Source organism: Ovis aries, chromosome 9 (genome assembly GCF_016772045.2).
Source record: "Ovis aries strain OAR_USU_Benz2616 breed Rambouillet chromosome 9, ARS-UI_Ramb_v3.0, whole genome shotgun sequence".
In the NCBI taxonomy this organism is placed as follows: domain Eukaryota; kingdom Metazoa; phylum Chordata; class Mammalia; order Artiodactyla; family Bovidae; genus Ovis; species Ovis aries.
Window position 1 is genome coordinate 76,943,880 of NC_056062.1, and position 18,427 is coordinate 76,962,306.

Here is an 18,427-nt window from a genome sequence, read left to right on the forward strand (position 1 = left end):
TGTGACAGAGAAAAAGGGCTGTTGACAGAATAAGTCTGACTAAGATAATGAGATCCTTAGCTGGCTGCATCTAATAGCCTCACAGGAAATTCTAAGGTGGAAGTCAGCCAACAAGCCCATCTTCATTTGCCCTTCCCTTTGAGTTGGCACATGCAGTAGACACTTACTTATTTCTCTGAAAAATTAATTCCTTTAAAAATGTTTAATGGGAGCATTTCACATGATAGTCCAGCCCGTATTTCAAATTAGGTAAAAGCTTTAAAATAACGCCTTATCTTGCTGGCTTATTACCTCCCCTGCTTATCCTCATTATCTCATGCACAGCATTATGTCATGACGACGAAACGTGGAGGGAACATTTAAGAACAGAAACCATTTGTGACGGGAGTGCAGGAGAGAAATGCCCCACAGGGAACTCTGAGTTCACATAGAGAATGATGGGTAAGTGGCTAGGATCAAGCCACAGATGGTCTCTCATCAGGAGTGTCAGGGATTGAATCATTGTGCCCTCTCCAAATCTACGGATTGAAGTCCCAACCGCCAACATGATGGAGGTGGAGCCTTTGGGAGATAATCAGGCCACTGTGGTTTGAGTCTCTATAAATAGGATCAGTGCCCAAAAGAAGCCAAGAAAACACTCTTGCCACTTCCTCTATGTGAGGTTACAGGGAAAAGGCTGCCCTTAAGGAGACAATTGGGCTTCCCAGGTGATGCAGTGGTTAAGAATCCGCCCGCTAAAGCAGGAGATGCAGGATCCCTGGGTCAGGAAGATCCCCTGGAGGAGGGCATGGCAACCCACTCCAGTGTTCTTGCCTGGAGAATTCCTTGGACAGAGGAGCCTGGCCAGCTACAGTCCCTGGAGTCACAAAGACCCAGAGACGACCGAGAAAATTAAAAATGAGACAATGAGCTCTTGAAAGTGAAAGCGTTAGTCGCTCAGTCTTTTCCGACTCTTGGCAACCCCATGGACTGTGGTGTGTCAGGCTCCTCTGTCCATGGGATTTCCCAGGCAAGAATACTGGCGTGAGTAGCCTTTCCCTTCTCCAGGGGAATCTTCCCAACCCAGGAACTGAACCCAGGTCTCCTGCATTGCTTTCTTATCCATTCATCTGCTGATGGACATCTAGGTTGCTTCCATGTCCTGGCTATTATAAACAGTGCTGTGATGAACATTGGGGTACACGTGTCTCTTTCAGTTCTGGTTTCCTCGATGTGAGGTGGATGAAACTGGAGCTGATTATACAGAGTGAAGTAAGCCAGAAAGAAAAACACCAATACAGTATACTAACACATATATATGGAATTTAGAAAGATGGTAACGATAACCCTGTACACGAGACAGCAAAAGAGACACAGAGGTACAGAACAGTCTTTTGGACTCTGTGGGAGAGGGAGAGGGTGGGATGATTTGGGAGAATGGCATTGAAACATGTATAATATCATATAAGAAATGAATCGCCAGTCTAGGTTTGATGCAGGATACAGGATGCTTGGGGCTGGTGCACTGGGATGACCCAGAGAGATGGTATGGGGCGGGAGGTGGAAGAGGGGGTTCAGGATTGGGAACACATGTACACCCGTGGCAGATTCATGTTGATGTATGGCAAAACCAATACAGTATTGTAAAGTAAAAAAAAAAGTCACTTTGATGACAATGTGGAGGACAGACTGGAAGGGAAAGACAATGGACTTTGTGATATTACATGGAAGATTCAGGAGATAGGCTGAGGGGATAGGAATACTGGGGAAATAGATTCAGGACTAGTCCTCAGATCTTGCTCTTTCTCTCTCTGAAGTCAGTATCTACCAGGTTAGTCAAATGTCTCAATCATGTCCTTTAGGGCAGTTGGCTTTCCTCCAGCCCAGGAACCAGTCCAGGATCACCTATTGTATCTGGTTACTGTCCCTTTAGTCTCCTTTAATCTTGGAAACATTTGTCACCTTTCCTTACCTTTCATAACACTGGCAGTTTTGAAAAGGCCCGTACTTTTATGGACGGTTCCTTGGTCTGGGTTTGTCTGATGTTTGCTCATGATTAGATTCAAGCCGTGCATTTCCAGCTGGACTAGCATGAGTGCCATGTCATGGCCTCCGCAGAGTCACATCTGGAGGCCACATGACGTCTGCCTGCTCCTCGCTGGTTGTTATTCATCTTGATCGCCCGGTCAGGGTGTCGTCTGGTTACTCCGTTGAACAGTTACTACCTCCCTTTGTGACCAATAAGCAATCTGTGGGGAAATACTTTATGAGCATAAAAATGCTCTGCTGTGTAGCAAATGTCCCTCCCTGGATTTAGATTCTCTGATTATTCTTGTCCAGATCTATTTTCACCATGTTGGTTGCCAAATGGTCATTTTTCCAAAAGCTCCTTTTTTAAACTAGACATAGTGTTGCCTGAAATCTATATATATGAATATGAAATATATATATATATATGATATATAGCTGTGGTTTTGTGACTAAATTCTCATAGAACTGCTCTGTGGGACTTCCAGAAGTCTCCTTAAAGCACAGGTGTCAGGGGTGGGGGGTGGTAGATGTTCCTCCATTGTCCTTCCTGATGCCTGTAACACAAACGTGATAGCTGGAGGCCTGTCAGTCAGCTTAAACCACCTTGTGTCTTGCAAATAAAATCCTCAAACAGAGGATGCCAGAGCAGAAAGAAATTTGAGTCCCAGTTGATACCATGAAGCTTCCAACTAGCCCTGGGACTGGCTATGTCCAAACTTCTGCCTTATTTAAGCCACTATTTGGGAGGATCTCTGTTATAGATGAGCAAAAGTTTCTAGCTAGATATGTACCTAGTAGTTGAATCTTTCAGAAATATGAGCTTTAAGCTTAGATGACCTTTCTGTGAACCTTGCTAGAAAAGGAATAGAAGCAGGTTATAACTAACGCTAAGACAATATATTGAGAGCAGAGATAAACCGTCTGGTTCATTTCAGTTCTCCAGCAGTTAATGGATGTTGGCACATAGTAAACAGTGAATAAATATTAGCTGAATGCAAACTACATAGAAAAAGTCCCTTCCCTAAGAAACCTCACAATCAGGTAAATAAGTAAATAAATAAGGTAGGAAGCATGGTAAAGGAATTATTTGGGGTTTTTTTAGGGTATGCTTTTTTTTTCAGGTTTATTGTATTAGGTGTACAGCTCTATGTGTTTTGACAAATAATATACAATCATGAGTCAACCATAATATGGAATATTTCCATCACCTCAAAAAGTTGTCTTGTGTCCCCTCTCCCTACCCCTAGTCCTTAGGAACTACTGATCTGATTACTGTCCCACTAACTCTGACTTAATCAGAACACCAAGTAAATCAGGATCCTTTCATATCTGTCTTATGTCATTTAGTTTGATGCCTCTGAGAGTCATCTATGTTGTTGCACGCTTTAAAACTTCATTCCTTTTAATTCCTTTTATTGGTCCACTGTAAAGATATACCACAATTTGTCCCATCTATTTCTTAGTTGATGAATACTGGATTACTTCTAGTTTGAGGCAGTTATAAATTGAAATGCTGTAAATATTTGCATACACCGAGGCCACAGCAATTTAAACCCTACTGAAAGTGCATGAAGATTCCTTTTTTCCCTAATTCTCACCAACACTTGTCATTTGTTGTCTTTTTGATAATAGTCATTCTGACAGGTATGAGGTAATATCTTACTGGGGTTTTGACTGGTATTTCCCTGGTGATTAGTTCTGTTGAGCACCTCTTCATGTACCTATTGACCATTTGTATGTCTTCTTCGGGAAGATGTCTTTTCAGCCCCCCATCCATATTTTAATTGAATTGTTTGTGTTTTTATTTGTTTGCTTCACTATTGAATTTTGAGTTCTTTCTGTATTTTGGAAATTAAGCTCTTAATCAGATACATGACTTGCAAGTATTTTCTCCCATTCAGTAAGTTACCTCTTCATTTTGCTGATCGTTTCTTTTGCTGTGTGGGAGTTTAATATACTCCCATTTATTAATTTTTGCTTCCATTGTTTGTACAAATTTTGGTGTCATATTTAAAAGCTTTTTGCTGTGATCATTATCAAGAAGTTATTGCCCTATGCTTTCAACTAGGAGTTTTATGGTTGGAGGCTTTGTGTTTAAGTCTTTAATCCACTTTGAGTTAATTTTTGTAAGTGATATAAGATACAATTCAATTTCATCCTTCTGAATATGGTTGTCCTGTTTTCCCAACACCATTTATTGAAGAGACTATCCTTTCCCCATTGAATATTTCTGGCTCTCTTGTCAAATGTTAGTTGATCATATATGTGCAGGTTTATTTCTGGGCTCTCGGTTCTGTTCTGTTGATCTATGAGTCTATTTTTCTGCCGGTTCTGCAATGATTACTACTGGTTTGCAGTATAGTTCGAAATCAGGAAGTGTAAAATTCCTCCAGCTGTGTTCTTCTTGCTCAGGACAGCTTTGATCTATTAAGTTTTCTATGGTTCCATACAGATTTTAGTATTGTTTTTAATATTTTTGTGGGAAATGCCATTGGAATTTTGTTAGCGGTTCCATTAAATCTGTGGGTGGCTTTGGTTAGTGTGAACATTTTTACAATATTAATTCTTCTAATCTACGCACATGAGATACTTTTCCAATTATTTGTGTCTTTTCCGTTTCTTTCATCGAACTGATAGTCTTCCATTAACAGATCTCATCTTTTTGGTTAAGTTTATTCCTAAGTATTTTATTGTTTTTGACACAAATGTATATGGAATTATTTCTTTTTCAGAGAGTTTATTGTTCGTGTAGTATAGAAATGCAACTGATTTCTCTATGTAAATTTTGTATCCTGAAACTTTACTGAATTCATTCATTAGGTCTAATAGTTTTTTTTGGTGGAGTCTTTAGGACTTCCCTGGTGGTGCAGAGGTTAAAGCGTCTGCCTGCAACAATGTGGGAGACCTGGGTTTGATCCCTGGGTTGGGAAGATCCCCTGGAGAAGGAAATGGCAACCCACTCCAGTATTCTTGCCTGGAGAATCCCATGGATGGAGGAGCTTGGTGGCTACAGTCCACGGGTCGCAAAGAGTCAGACACGACTGAGCAACTTCACTTTAGGGTTTTCTTATATATAAGATTATATCATCTACAAACAAAGACAGTTTTGCTTTTTCCTTTCCAGTTTAGATGCCTTTTACTTATTTTCTTTGCCTGCTTGTTCTGGTCGGGACTTCTTATGTTGAATAAGAGTGGTGAGAGGGGGCACCCTGTCTTCCGCCTGATGAAAGAGGAAAAACTTCTGTTGAGTATAGTGTTAACTGAGGGCTTGTGATATATGGTCTTTTATTATGTTGAGGTATGTTCTCATTCTGCCCACTTTGTTGAGTTTTTATCAGAAATGGTTACTGAATTTTGTCAAATGCTTTTCCTTCATCTACTGACAAGATTCTATAATTTTTATCTTCCATTTTGTTAATGCGGTGTATTCCATTGATTGATTTGTGAATATTGAACTATCTTTGCATCCCCGAAATAAATCTAACTTGATCACAGTGTATGATCCTTTTAATTATTATTGAATTTGGTTTGTTAATATTTTGTTGAGGATTTTTCATCTGTGTTCATAAGGTATATTGGCCTTTAATTTTCCTTTTTCTCTTCCTTAGTTTTAGTGTCTTTTTTTTTTTAGGATCTTTTTTTTTTTTTTTTACTTTACAATATTGTATTGGTTTTGCCACACATCAACATGAATCTGCCACAAGTATACACGTGTTCCCCATCCTGAACCCCCTTCCCACCTTCCTCCCCATACCATCTCTCTGGGTCATCCCAGTGCACCAGCCCAAAGCATCCAGTATCATGCATCGAACCTGGACTGGCGATTCGTTTCATATATGATATTATACATGTTTCAATGCCATTCTCCCAAATCATCCCACCCTCTCCCTCTCCCACAGAGTCCAAAAGACTGTTCTATACATCTGTGTCTCTTTTGCTATCTCGCATACAGGGCTATCGTTACCATCTTTCTAAATTCCATATATATGCATTAGTGTACTGTATTGGTGTTTTTCTTTCTGGCTTTCTTCACTCTGTATAATAGGCTCCCGTTTCATCCACCTCATTAGAACTGACTCAAATGTATTCTTTTTAATGGCTGAGTAATACTCCATTGTGTATATGGACCACAGCTTTCTTATCCTGATGGACATCTAGGTTGCTTCCAGCACCCTGAATGCACCCGATCTCGGCTCATCTCAGAAGTTTTAGTGTCTGTATCTGGTTTTGTTATCCTATTGGACTTGTAGGATGATTTTGCAAGTGTTTCTACCTTTTGGAATGGTTTGAGAAGCATAGGTATTAACTTGCCTTTAAGTGTTTTGTGGCATTCTCCTGTGGATTTATTTGGTCTGGACTTTACTTTGTTGGGAGCATTTTGATTGTGTATTCAATTTCATTAGTAGTGATTGATCTATTCAGATTTTCTATTAATATTTATTCCTGATTTACCATTGTAAGATTGTATGTTTCCAGGAATTTACTCATTTATTCTAGATTGTCCAGTGTGTTAGTGTATAAATATTTGTAATAGTTTCTTATCATTTGTATTTCTGTGGTGTCAGTTGTAATTTCTCATTCATTTTTGAGTTTATTTATTTGGACCCTCTCTTTTTCTTTGTGAGTATGACTAAAGACGTCCATTTTGTTTATCTTATCCAAGAACCAGCTATTAGTTTCATTGATCTTTTCTATTGTTATTTCAGTCTCAATTTCATTTATTTCCACTCTGATCTTTGTTATTTCCTTCCTTCTACTAACTTTGCACTTTGTTCTTTTTCTGCTTCCTTCAGCTGTAAGGTTAGATTGTTTATTTGAAATTTTTCTTGTTTCCTGAGGTCAGCCTGTATTGCCATAAACATCTCTCTTAAAACTGTTTTTGCTATATTGATAGGTTTTAGAATATTGTATTTCCATTGAATATGTCTCAAGGTATTTTTCATGCCCTCTTCAACTCATTTGTTGGCCTATCATTTGTTTACTAACATGTTGTTTAACCTCCATGTGTTTGTGTTTTTCCAGTTTTCTTCTTGTGATTGACTTCTGGTTTCAGACTGTTGTGGTCAAAAAAGATGCTTGATATGACTTCAATTCTTCTTAAATTTATTAAGACTTATTTTGTGACCTAACATGTGATCTGTCTTAAAAAATGTTCCATGTGTACTTGAAGAAAATGTGTGTTCTGCTCTTTGTAGGTAGAATATTATATATATATATATATATATATATGTGTGTGTGTGTGTGTGTGTGTGTGTGTGTGTGTGTGTGTATGTATAAATGTCATCTGATCTAAGGCGTCACATAAGGCCAATGTTTCTTTTTTGATTTTCTGTCTGGATGAGCTATTCATTGATGTAAGTGAGGTGTTAAAGTCCTCTACCATTATTGTATTACACCAATTTCTCCCTTTAATATTTAGTTGTTCCTATATAGGGTGCATTGATACTTATAAGCATTATATCCACTTGTTGGATTGACCCCTCTATCATTATGCAATGCCCTTCTTTTTTTTTTTAACAGACTTTATTTTAAAGTATATTTGTCTGATATAAGTATTGCTACCCCAGCTTTCTTTTAGTTCCTATTTGCATGAAATATTGTTTTCCATCCCTCAACATTCAGTCTGTTTGTCTCTAGATCTGAAGTGAGTCTCTTTTAGGTGTCAAATATATGAGACATGTTTTGTTTTCTTTTGTTTAATCTATTCAGCCACCCTATTTATGACTTTTGATTGGAGCATTTTTTCTATTTACATTCAAAGTAGTTATTGATAGGTGTGTGCTTATTGCCATTTTGTTCATTTGTTTTCTGGTTATTTTTGTAGTTCTTCCTTGCTCCTTTCTTCTTCTCTTCTCGTCTTCCCTTGTCATTTGATGACTTTCTTTAGTGTTATGTTTGGATTCTTTCTTTTTTGTGTGTGTCTATCATAGTTTCTTGGTTTTTGGTTGCCATAAGGTTCATATTTAACAATCTATGTATATAGCAGTCTATTTTAACTGGATGGTCACTTAAGTTTAAGCACATTCTAAAAGCAGTACATGTTTACTCCCTTCATTTTATGTTTTCTGACATCATACTTTACATTTTTATTTCATGTAACAGTTATTTTAGATATATATGATTTTACTACTTCTATATTTTAACCTTTATACTGGCTTTACAGGTGGTAAATCCCCTACTTTTACTATTCATTTGCCTTTACCAATGAGATTTTTTTCTTTCATAATTTTCTTATATCTATTTTTGGCCTTTTCTTTTTCATTTAAATAAGTGTCTTTAAAATTTTCTGTAAGGCTAGTTTGCTGCTAAGTCGCTTCAGTCATGTCCAACCCTGTGCGACTCCAGAGATGGCAGCCCACCAGGCTCCACCATCCCTAGGATTCTCCAGGCAAGAACACTGGAGTGGGTTGCCATTTCCTTTTCCAATGCATGAAAGTGAAAAGTGAAAGAAGTCACTCAGTCATGTCCGACTCTTTGCAACCACATGGACTGCAGCCTATCAGGCTCCTCCATCCATGGGATTTTCCAGGCAAGAGTACTGGAGTGGGGTGCCATTGCCTTCTCCAAGGCTAGTTTCAGTTCAGTTCAGTTCAGTTCAGTTGCTCAGTCGTGTCCAACTCTGTGACCCCATGAATTGCAGCACACCAGGCCTCCCTGTCCATCACCAACTCCCAGAGTTCACTCAGACTCGCATCCATCGAGTCAGTGATGCCATCCAGCCATCTCATCCTCGGTTGTCCCCTTCTTCTCCTGCCCCCAATCCCTCCCAGCATCAAAGTCTTTTCCAATGAGTCAACTCTTCTCATGAGGTGGCCAAAGTATTGGAGTTTCAGCTTTAGCCTCATTCCTTCCAAAGAAATCCCAGGGTTGATCTCCTTCAGAATGGACTGGTTGGATCTCCTTGCAGTCCAAGGGACTCTCAAGAGTCTTCTCCAACACCATAGTTCAAAAGCATCAATTCTTCGGCGAGTTTAGTGATGATTAATTCCTTTAGCTTTTGCTTGTCAGGGAAACTCTTTATCTTTCCTTCAATTCTGAACGATAACCTTGCTGGGTAGAGTTGTAAGTTTTTTTCCTTTCAGTGCTTTGAATATATCATACCAGTTCCTTCTGGCCTGTAAAGTTTCTGCTGAGAAATCAGCTTACAACCTTACGGGGGTTCTCTTGTATGCAAGTAGATGTTTTTCTTTTGCAGATTTTAAGATTCTCCATATCTAACATTTTAATTATAATGTGTCTCGGTGTGGGTTTCTTTGGGTTCATCTTTTTTGAGACTCTGTTTCCATGACATAGAATGTCTCCCCTTCACCAAGTTAAAGAAGATTTTATCCATTATTTATTCAAATAGGGTTTCTGTCCCTTTCTTTCTCCTGCTTCTGGATGAGAATATTAATATGCTTGATGTTGTCCCAGGGGTCCCTTAAATTATCCTCCCTTTTAAAATTCTTCTTTCTTTTTGCTGTTCCAATTAGGTGATTCCCTCTGCCCTATCTTCAATTAGGTGATTCCCTCTGCTCTATCTTTGATCCATTCTTTTCCATCCCCTAGCATGTTGTTGATTCCTTCTTGTGTATTTTTCATTTCAGTTACTGTATTCTTCAAGTCTGATTTTTTAATATATTCTATCTCTTTGTTGCAGTTCTAAGTTCATCCATTCTTCTCTTGAGTTTGATGAGCATTTTTATGGCTGTTAATTTGATACCTTTATCTGGTAAATTTATCTGATATCTTTATCTGCTTATCTTTGTTTCATTTAGTTATTTTTCTAGGGTTTTATCTTGTTCTTTCTTTTTGGAAGATATTTGTTTCCTAATTTTGCCTAACTCTCTGCATTTTTTTTTTCCCCTATGTATCATGTATATCATCTATATCTCCCAGACTGGAAAGAGTTGGCCTTATGTAGAAGGTGTCCTATGGAGACCACTGGTGCATGTGCCCTGTAGAGGCTGTGTGAGCCTTTCTGTTGTGTTTGGGCCACAACTGCTACCCTGCAGGTGGACTGGTAGGTGGGGCTGGCCCCCAGTGTGACTGGCTGTGAGGCCCAGCCACAACTTTTGTGAGCATGCTAGTGTACAGGACTGAGGCAGGAGACACTTGGGAGGTTGCCAGTGTCAGCCAAGGCCACCCACCAGGTGAAGTGGGGCTCACCTCCCAGGGTGGGAGCCACTTTGGAGGGGCACTGATGCCAGCTAGGAATGTCCATCAGGTGAGGCAGAGTGAGAGTCATGTTGGAGGGGTCAGTAAGGTGGCAGTTTGGGCAGGACAGGTCCTCAGGGGAACACTGGGATGGGATGCATAGCATTAGCTAGGTTGGTTAAGAGTGACTGGAATGGTGCCTGCCAAACCAGCTAGGTGGAAGGAAAGTTTAAAAAAAAGGAGCAGCACCTGCCAGTGCTTCTTTCCCCCAGAGGAAGTTCCAGCAGATCCCTATCCCTCTGATACCTTCCTTAATATTAACCGGTGGACCGTCTCATATGACACAGATGCTTTTCAAGCTATTGCCTCTGTCCTGGGACAGGAAGCAGGTGAGTTTGTGTGTGTGCCCTTCAATAGGTAGAGTCTCAGTTTCACCAAGCCCTTCAACTCTCCCAGATGTAACCCCCACTGGTTTTCAAAGCCAGGCTTTATGCAGGCTCATGTTCTTGCTGCAGGTTCCCTGGGCTGGGGAGCCTAGTGTGGTGCTCAAATCCCTCACTCCTTAGGGTGGACCTCCATAGTTGTGATAGCATTCCCATTTTGGGGTTGCCACACTAGGAGTATGGGTTCTAACTAGGCTGCATCTCTGCCCCTCCTACCCATCTCATGGTGGCTTTTTCTTTAAATTTTCAGTTGTAGAAAATCTGTTTGGCTTACTCCTGGTCATTCTTAAAAAGTTGTTCTATACGTAGTTGTAGTTTTGGTGTGTCCGTGGGAGGAGGTGAACTCAGGATCTTCCTATTCTGCATTTTGGTCTGAACTCAAGAAATAAACCAGAAGGAGGAAATTTGAACATATTTGGAGAAGGGGGGTGTTGGAAGTTAAGTAATATAGCAAGATTACAAAAAAGGTAGAAGGAGATTGGGAAAGGAGTTTATGAAGACAGGAATGAATTATTTCTCCCTCTAAAACAGAAAAGAAAGAAATTAAAACAAAATTTATTGGTTTGTGGGGGTTTGGGTTACTTTAATTTTTAAATTTTTACTTGTTTATTTTATATTGGAGTAAATTTGATGTACAACAGTGTATTAGTTTCAGGTATACAACAAAGTGATTTAATTATACATGTACATATACTGTTCTTTTTAAGATTCTTTTCCCCTTTAGATTATTACAGAGTATTGAGTAGAGTTCCCTGGTCTATTCAGTAGGTCTTTGTTGATTATCTATCTGTTTTGTATATAATAATGTATATATGTTAATCTTAGCTTCCTAATTTATCTCCTCTTCCTTTCCCCTTTGCTAACCATAAGTTTGTTTTTTAAGTCTGTAAATCTATTTGTTTTGTAAATAGGTTCATTTGTATATTTTTTATATTCCACATATAAGTGATATTATATGATACTTGTCTTTCTCAGTCTTAGTATGATAATCTCCAGGTCCATCCATATCATTGCAAATGGCATTATTTCATTCTTTTAATGACACAGTAATACTCCATTCTTTATCCATTCCTCTGTTGATGGACATATAGGTAGCTTTCATGTCTTAGCTATTGTAAATAATGCTGCAATGAACATTGGGATATGTGTATCTTTCTGAAGTATGGTTTTCTCTGAATATATGCCCAAGAGTGCGATTACTAGGTCATATGGCAGTTCTCTTTTTAGTTTTTAAAGGAACTTCCATACTGTTCTTCATAGTAGTTGTATGATTTATGTTCCCACCAACAATGTAAGAAGATTCCCTTTTCTCCACACCCTCTCCAGAATTTATTGTTTGTAGACTTTTTGATGATGGCCATTCTGACTGGTGTGAAGTGATACCTCATTACAGTTTTATTTACATTAATAACATATTTGAGTTGAGCATATTTGCATGTGCTTTAGGGCCATCTGTATGTCTTCTTTGGAGAAATGTCTAATTAGATCGTCTGACCATTTTTTGATTGGGTTCTTTGTTTTTCTGATATTGAGCTACATTAGTTATTTGTATATTTTGGTGATTAATCCCTTGTCAGTTGCTTCATTTGCAATATTTTCTCCCATTCTTTGGATTGTCTTTTTGTTTTGTTTGATTTCCTTTGCAGTACAAAAGCTTTTAAGTTCTGTCAGGAATATTAAGAAACAATTGTGAACAAGCAATAAAGTTTTATATGAACCATTTTCTCCTAATTACCTTGATGCTAAAGCAGAAAACAAAATTAAAACAAAATTTGTATTTGAGGTAGTGGCAAGTTATATGGTCTCACACTTCTGGCCTCCAAAGGGACACAAAATTATCTGATGAAAGGAGGAAGGCAGGGGTGTAAAGTAGGTTGGAGAAGAACAGATCTGGAACAGATGCTAAGGAGAATGGGAAAGAGAACTAACTAGTAACAAATGAAAAGCAAGTTAAACGGTGTTGGGACCCAAGTGAGTCTGGAAACCTTGAAATTGTAGCTGTTTCAGTTGCACAGTTGGGCAACTTTCCTTACTTCTATTGCTCAAATCAACAGTGTACAAACAATGAAGGCCAGCACAAGGAGGGACTTGGCAGTGTAAAAAGGGTGAATTCACTGAGAAATAAATGAGAAATTTAGACGGAAAAAGAGTCCATGAGGGATTCATGGATTAGGGCAAGAAGGAAAGGCTGCAGGAACTAGGGATGAAGTTGAAGAGCAAACTTCAAATCCAATGATTATTCTGTGCTTTTTGTTTATGGGATCAAATTATATATTCTATATGGCCATTAGGGTGTATTTGGTTGCAAGTAAAATCTAACCCCTCAAATGACTTTCAATAACGGGACATAACAAAAAATCTAGAACTAGGAAGCTCTGTGAATAGATAAATAAATGGCACAAAAGTATCAGGAATCTGGGCCAGTGTCTCTGCTCTCGTCTCCGTTACTCTCACAAATTGTAAAATGGCTGCCAGAAGTCACCACAGGATTCCTGTCTTTGTAAAATACTACCCCTAGCCAGCCTTGGTGTGATTGCTGCTGCTGTGGGTGTGGTCTCCCCCTAACACCAGATGGAGTAGGCTTCTGCTAACTATGACAACAGTGAAGAGTGGTCTGTGAGAATCACAAGTGATTATTCTTTAGAATAGCCATCAAACAAAAACTCACTACTGTTAAGTACCCAAGTGACTGCACTAGTGCTTCAAGTATTTTTCCTAGAGATCTTTACAACAGTGCAGTAAGGAATAATTTCCCTATTTATCGGGTGTGGAAAATGAAGCCCACTGAAGGGAAAGTACTTGGCTGGGGTCACTCAGGACTTCCCCAAGTTCAAGGCAAGTGCTAATTACCCTGACGGAGATTATGACCAAAATGCATAAAATCCTTTGAATCTTTACTAAAACATTCACCTCCTCAGGACAGCTAAATTTCTACTGTCTTTTCCCTTTATCTAAGAAAAAAGATACTTCTACCTACCTAACCTCTTGTTTTTCTCATTAATATACATCCAAATACATGGCAAATATTTCTGAAAAAATAGTTTCCATGTTAGGCCTTCCATGTACTTGACTTTCCTGACTTCAATTCACAGTCATATATTGGCTAATGCTTCTAAGTTTCCTCCATGTGCTGAACCTGGATCCTTTGTGTTTCAGCTAAACGAACATTTGAGGTTGAAAAGGGAAGTGGGCTGGTAGACCACAGTCTGCCTTACACTGTTTGGACAAATTTAACAGTTCACTGTATTTTACCTTTATTTTATTAAAAGAGTATAAAATATAGATAACAGTATTGACGATAGGAATAAGAAGCATTAGTCTTATAAACTTAGTATAGTTATGACAGAAAGGAGCAAATCTTCATTCTCTTCCGATGCTTTTTAGACTTCAACTGATTAATTTTTATCAAGTTGTGATGGAAAAATGCAAAATTGAGAATATGAATAAAATGATAGAGCCATATTATCAAAGATTATATCCACACACACACACACACAGAAATAAAATCCTCCTTTCAAATATATAATTCTATTAATTAGCATTCATGCAGTTTACTCTAATTCACATTTTCACAAACTCATATGTGAAAAGGGGACTATCTACTTCTCTTTATATTCACAGTTCTCAAATTGTGTGGTCTTCTTTAAATAACTTTTCTCATTTCTTCCTAACACCCACCTTGATCCTCTTACTTTTAACAGAAGTCTAACGCTGCTGTTCCTCTATGTTTGTCTCTGACTCTTCCTCTCTGTCCTGAACTGCAACTCTCACACTTTCATGTTTTTTTCTGTCAGTCGCACTTGCTTTCCTTTCCCCTAAAATGTTCCTAAATGTCTCAGTGATTTTTCTTCCCGAAGTGATCCTAAGTGCCTCTAAGCAAAGAGAATAGGAATACAGTCAACATAAAGAAGTAAGAATTAGAAATAGAAATAACTTACGTGTTGGCAGTTTCTTAGTATTTTTTTCCATGTGGATTAGTTCTTATTTGTGCTCTTTAGACCATAATAACTATTAGAATTCCTCTGCCTGGCACAGTCTTGAGAATCTTGTTACAAGCAATGGATGTTGTATTAACCAATAAAATTTAGTGAACAGTACACACAGAGGACCTAAATTCCAATCTAATATCTGCCTTTGGATAATAATTAACACCACAAGACTTTGCTCATTTTAGACTTAGTAGAAGGGAAAACAAATCTAAATTCACAAAAAATCTGAATCATAGACCATTTTTAAAAGCTAAATTGCTGGGACTTTCCTGGTTGTCCAGTGGTTGGGAATCTACCTGCCAGTGCAGGGGATACGAGTTCCATCCCGGGTCTGAGAAGATTCCACATGCCCTGGGGCCACTAAGTGGTCACTAGCCCATATGCAACAACTACTGAACCCAAACTCTAGAGCCCGTGCTCTGCAACAAGAGAAGCCACCACAATGAGAAGCCCGTGCACCACAATGAAGAGTACCCCCCCTCGGCACAACTAGAGAAAACCTTTATGCAGCAGAGGAGACCCAGTGCAGCCAAAAGAAAGAAAAGCTAAACTGTTGCGTTGTTTTCCTATATCTATCCCCCGGAGAAGGGAAAGGCAACCAACTCCAGTATTCTTGCCTGGGAAATCCTATCGACAGAGGAGCCTGGAAGGCTACACAGTCCAAGGGGCAGAGAGTCAGACATGACTTAGGGACTAAACGACTTGAACTGCTAAGTAACTTGAACTGCTAAGCAAGGTTTGCTAAGTTTTGCCTACCCTAATAGTTGAATAACACTTCAGGTAGTTAGTAAGATCAGTTTAAATATAAGGACTTCCCTGGTAGTCCAGTGGTTAAGAATCTGCCTGTCAATGCATGGGACATGGGTTCGATCCCTGGTCTGGGAAGATCGTACATGCCACAGGGCAGCTAAGCCCCTGTGCCACAACTGCTGAGTCCATGCTCCGAAATTCATGAAGCCCGCATACCTAGAGCCTGTCCTCTGCAACAAGAGAAGCCACCTCAATGAGAAGCCTGAGCACCATAACAAAAGGTAGCCCTGCCTCATCGCAACTAGAGAAAGCCCTTGAGCAGCCACGAAGACCAAGATCAGCCAAAAAAGAAAAAAAACAGAAAGTAAACGTAAATAGCAAAAGTGTATATCTCCTTGAAAACCTTTCTACTTTTAAGTAGGCTAACATCCTAACCACACAGTCACAGTCTCACTTGGGACTAATTTTTTCTTGTGATAGCATTGAGAGTTATTCCTTCTAAGAACGGTTTTGCTAGAGATTTACATTTTATTTTAATCTCAAAAATTAGGGTTACATCTCTGATAAAATTAGAAAGGGTTAGAAAGGGATTCACTGAATGAAATAGCATATGTGATTTCAACTGTGAGGGACAGGGTCAAAGATTGTCATAGGTGGTATTAATCTTCAGTCTATTGCTTCTTCATTTATCATAAGTAATTAGGTGGTACTTTATTATGTCATCAAGTTCGTGGGCCTTAATTAGAAAAACAAATCTGCATTATACGGAGAATTTGTAGATTTTGAAACACTTAGATATAGCACTTGGTGGTGGCTTAGTCGCTAAGTTGCGTCCAACTCTTGCAACCCCACCAGGCTCCTCTGTCCATGGGATTTCCCAGGCAAGAATACTAAAATGGGTTCCCATTTCTTCTCCAGGGGATCCTCCGACCTAGGTTTCAAACTTGGGTCTCCTGCGTTGCAGGCAGATTCTTTACCAACTGAGCCACCAGGGAAGCCCAGATATAGTACTTAACTGATGCCAACTCCCTCCCCCCAAATTCTTAGGGAGAAAATAAAGGAAGAGCAAAGTGCCATTCAAAACCCACAAGATTTGGGGTAAAATGACCAGTCCGTATCTGGAGCACAATGTACTATGATTTTGGACAAGTCCTCTAACCTCCCTGAGCCTGTTTTCCAGTTGCAAAATGATACTACCAACCTCAGAATGTTATTTTGAGTGTTAAGTTCAGTCATGCATAAGAAAATGTTTGAACCCTGTTTAGTAGCATTTCAAATGCTAGACTAAAACTGGAGGAATGTTTAATTTGCATTTGATTGTTTTTAAAATGAAATTGCTCTCATCTTGGTCTAAGAGAAAAATTTCCTGCAACACTTGGCATCTTTTGAAAAACTAATAATAAACTCTTCCACCCATGACTGACTCACAATCATTTTATACTTTTGTGAAAAGAAGGAAACATGGTTTCAAAAGTAGTGATTTTAGTCAAACTGTCCAATCATCCCTACTTTTGGGTCAGGAAAACATCTCCATGTGAATGCAGTGTGGAGTTTAAAGTGGTTTTTCACTGAAACATCAACAATAATTTTAGCTATGTTGTTAAAAGTTAAATTTTCATTATGTTTGGTTTAGCATGAACTAAAGTTTTACAAAGAGTACTAGGATCATAACAGATGACAGGAAAGCACTGAAGGAAAGAATTGCTTTTGATGTATTTTGCATTTATACATGCAGGAAACCAAAACAGTGACTCTTGACTAGGCTAGATCATCTAACTCCCGATGGTGATAGGTAATATGTGTGTTGTGTGTTTAGTTGCTCAGTTGTGTCCGATTCTTTGCTACCCCACAGACTGTAGCCTACCTGGCTTCTCTGTCCATGGAATTCTCCAGGCAAGAATACTGGAGTGGATTGCCATTCCCTTTTCCAGAGGAACTTTCCAACCCAGGGATCGAACCCTGGTCTCCTGCATCGCAGGCAGGTTCTTTACCGTTTGAACTACAGGGACATTCTGATAGGTAAATCATCATCAATAAATAATTTGTTTAGTATTCACAGGACTCTAAGCACTGAATGGAGAATAACAAAGAAGGAGAAATGTAAATATGTAATAACACATCACCTATCAGAGTTTTGAAATATAGAAATTGTGCTCAGGCTGAAATGCCAGTCACTTTCCCCTGCCAAAGTCTCCTCAGCCTGTTGCCTGCAGATTAGAAGAGCCTTCCATGAAGAGGAGCCATCCTGCCCTGCTCTCTGACTACTTAATTTGGCCAGGGACAGATTCTTGGCCCAAAGTGAGTCAATCATATTTTCAGAGATGGAAAGGCTGAATTGGAGGGTGCTGGCACTGAAGACGCAAGGTCATGAAGAGTTGTTGCCAAAATCGACAGCATGGCAGCCCAAAGCCAGTGTTACGAAGGAAAAGAAACTAAAAACTTCACAGAGAAGCAGAATAACTCATCTGCAGAGAGGAAGATAGAACAGCTGTAAAACAGCTGAAGGATGAAGAGACGTTAGGGAACCAAGTAGCTAGAAGGAGGGGAGAATGAGAGAGAGAGATCTGACCGTGCTTCCTTCAGCTGGGTTCTGAATAATGTCTTAAAATAAATCTCCTTTCCTTTGTTGTGCTGTCTCCAGTGTGTTTTGGTTTCTGAGAATCAAGGGACACTTTACTAAGCCTTCACTGATTGGACTAGAGCCCAAAGTCAAAAGATAAACAAGAAAGGCACTTGAACAGTCAAATTACATTTCCAAAATACTATGGACTAAAGCTCACAAGACACTAAGAGTCTTTGATTGCCTATTTAATTTCTTATAGCAGCTTTATTAAGATAATTCACTTACTATCACACTCACCCTTCTTTAATTGTATGTTTACTTTAAATTTCTTTTAATCCCACCAATCCAAATCTCATGTCCAAGTCTACCAGTATTCTTAATAACCAGGAGAGAATGGCCAGTAGAAACAAGCACACTAGGGCAATAAAAAGTGACAGTTGACGGCATAGCAGCAAAAGAGGAAATAGAAAAACTATAAATAGGAGAACAATAATTCCAAAGAAGAAAAAAAAAATAAAAAGAGCAATCTGGGGCAT

The 18,427-nt window shown here is 39.0% G+C and overlaps 1 long non-coding RNA gene across 2 annotated transcripts in view; it reads right to left on the reverse strand.

Moving 5' to 3' along the window:
* LOC105609920 (uncharacterized) overlaps positions 1-14,613 on the reverse strand; it is a 56,558-nt gene extending 41,945 nt beyond the window's left edge. For both annotated transcript variants that reach the window (XR_006060872.1, XR_003590328.2), the window contains exon 1: positions 14,528-14,613. This is a non-coding gene — a long non-coding RNA (uncharacterized LOC105609920). The remainder of the gene's footprint in view (positions 1-14,527) is intronic.
* Between the last annotated feature and the right edge of the window lie 3,814 nt (positions 14,614-18,427).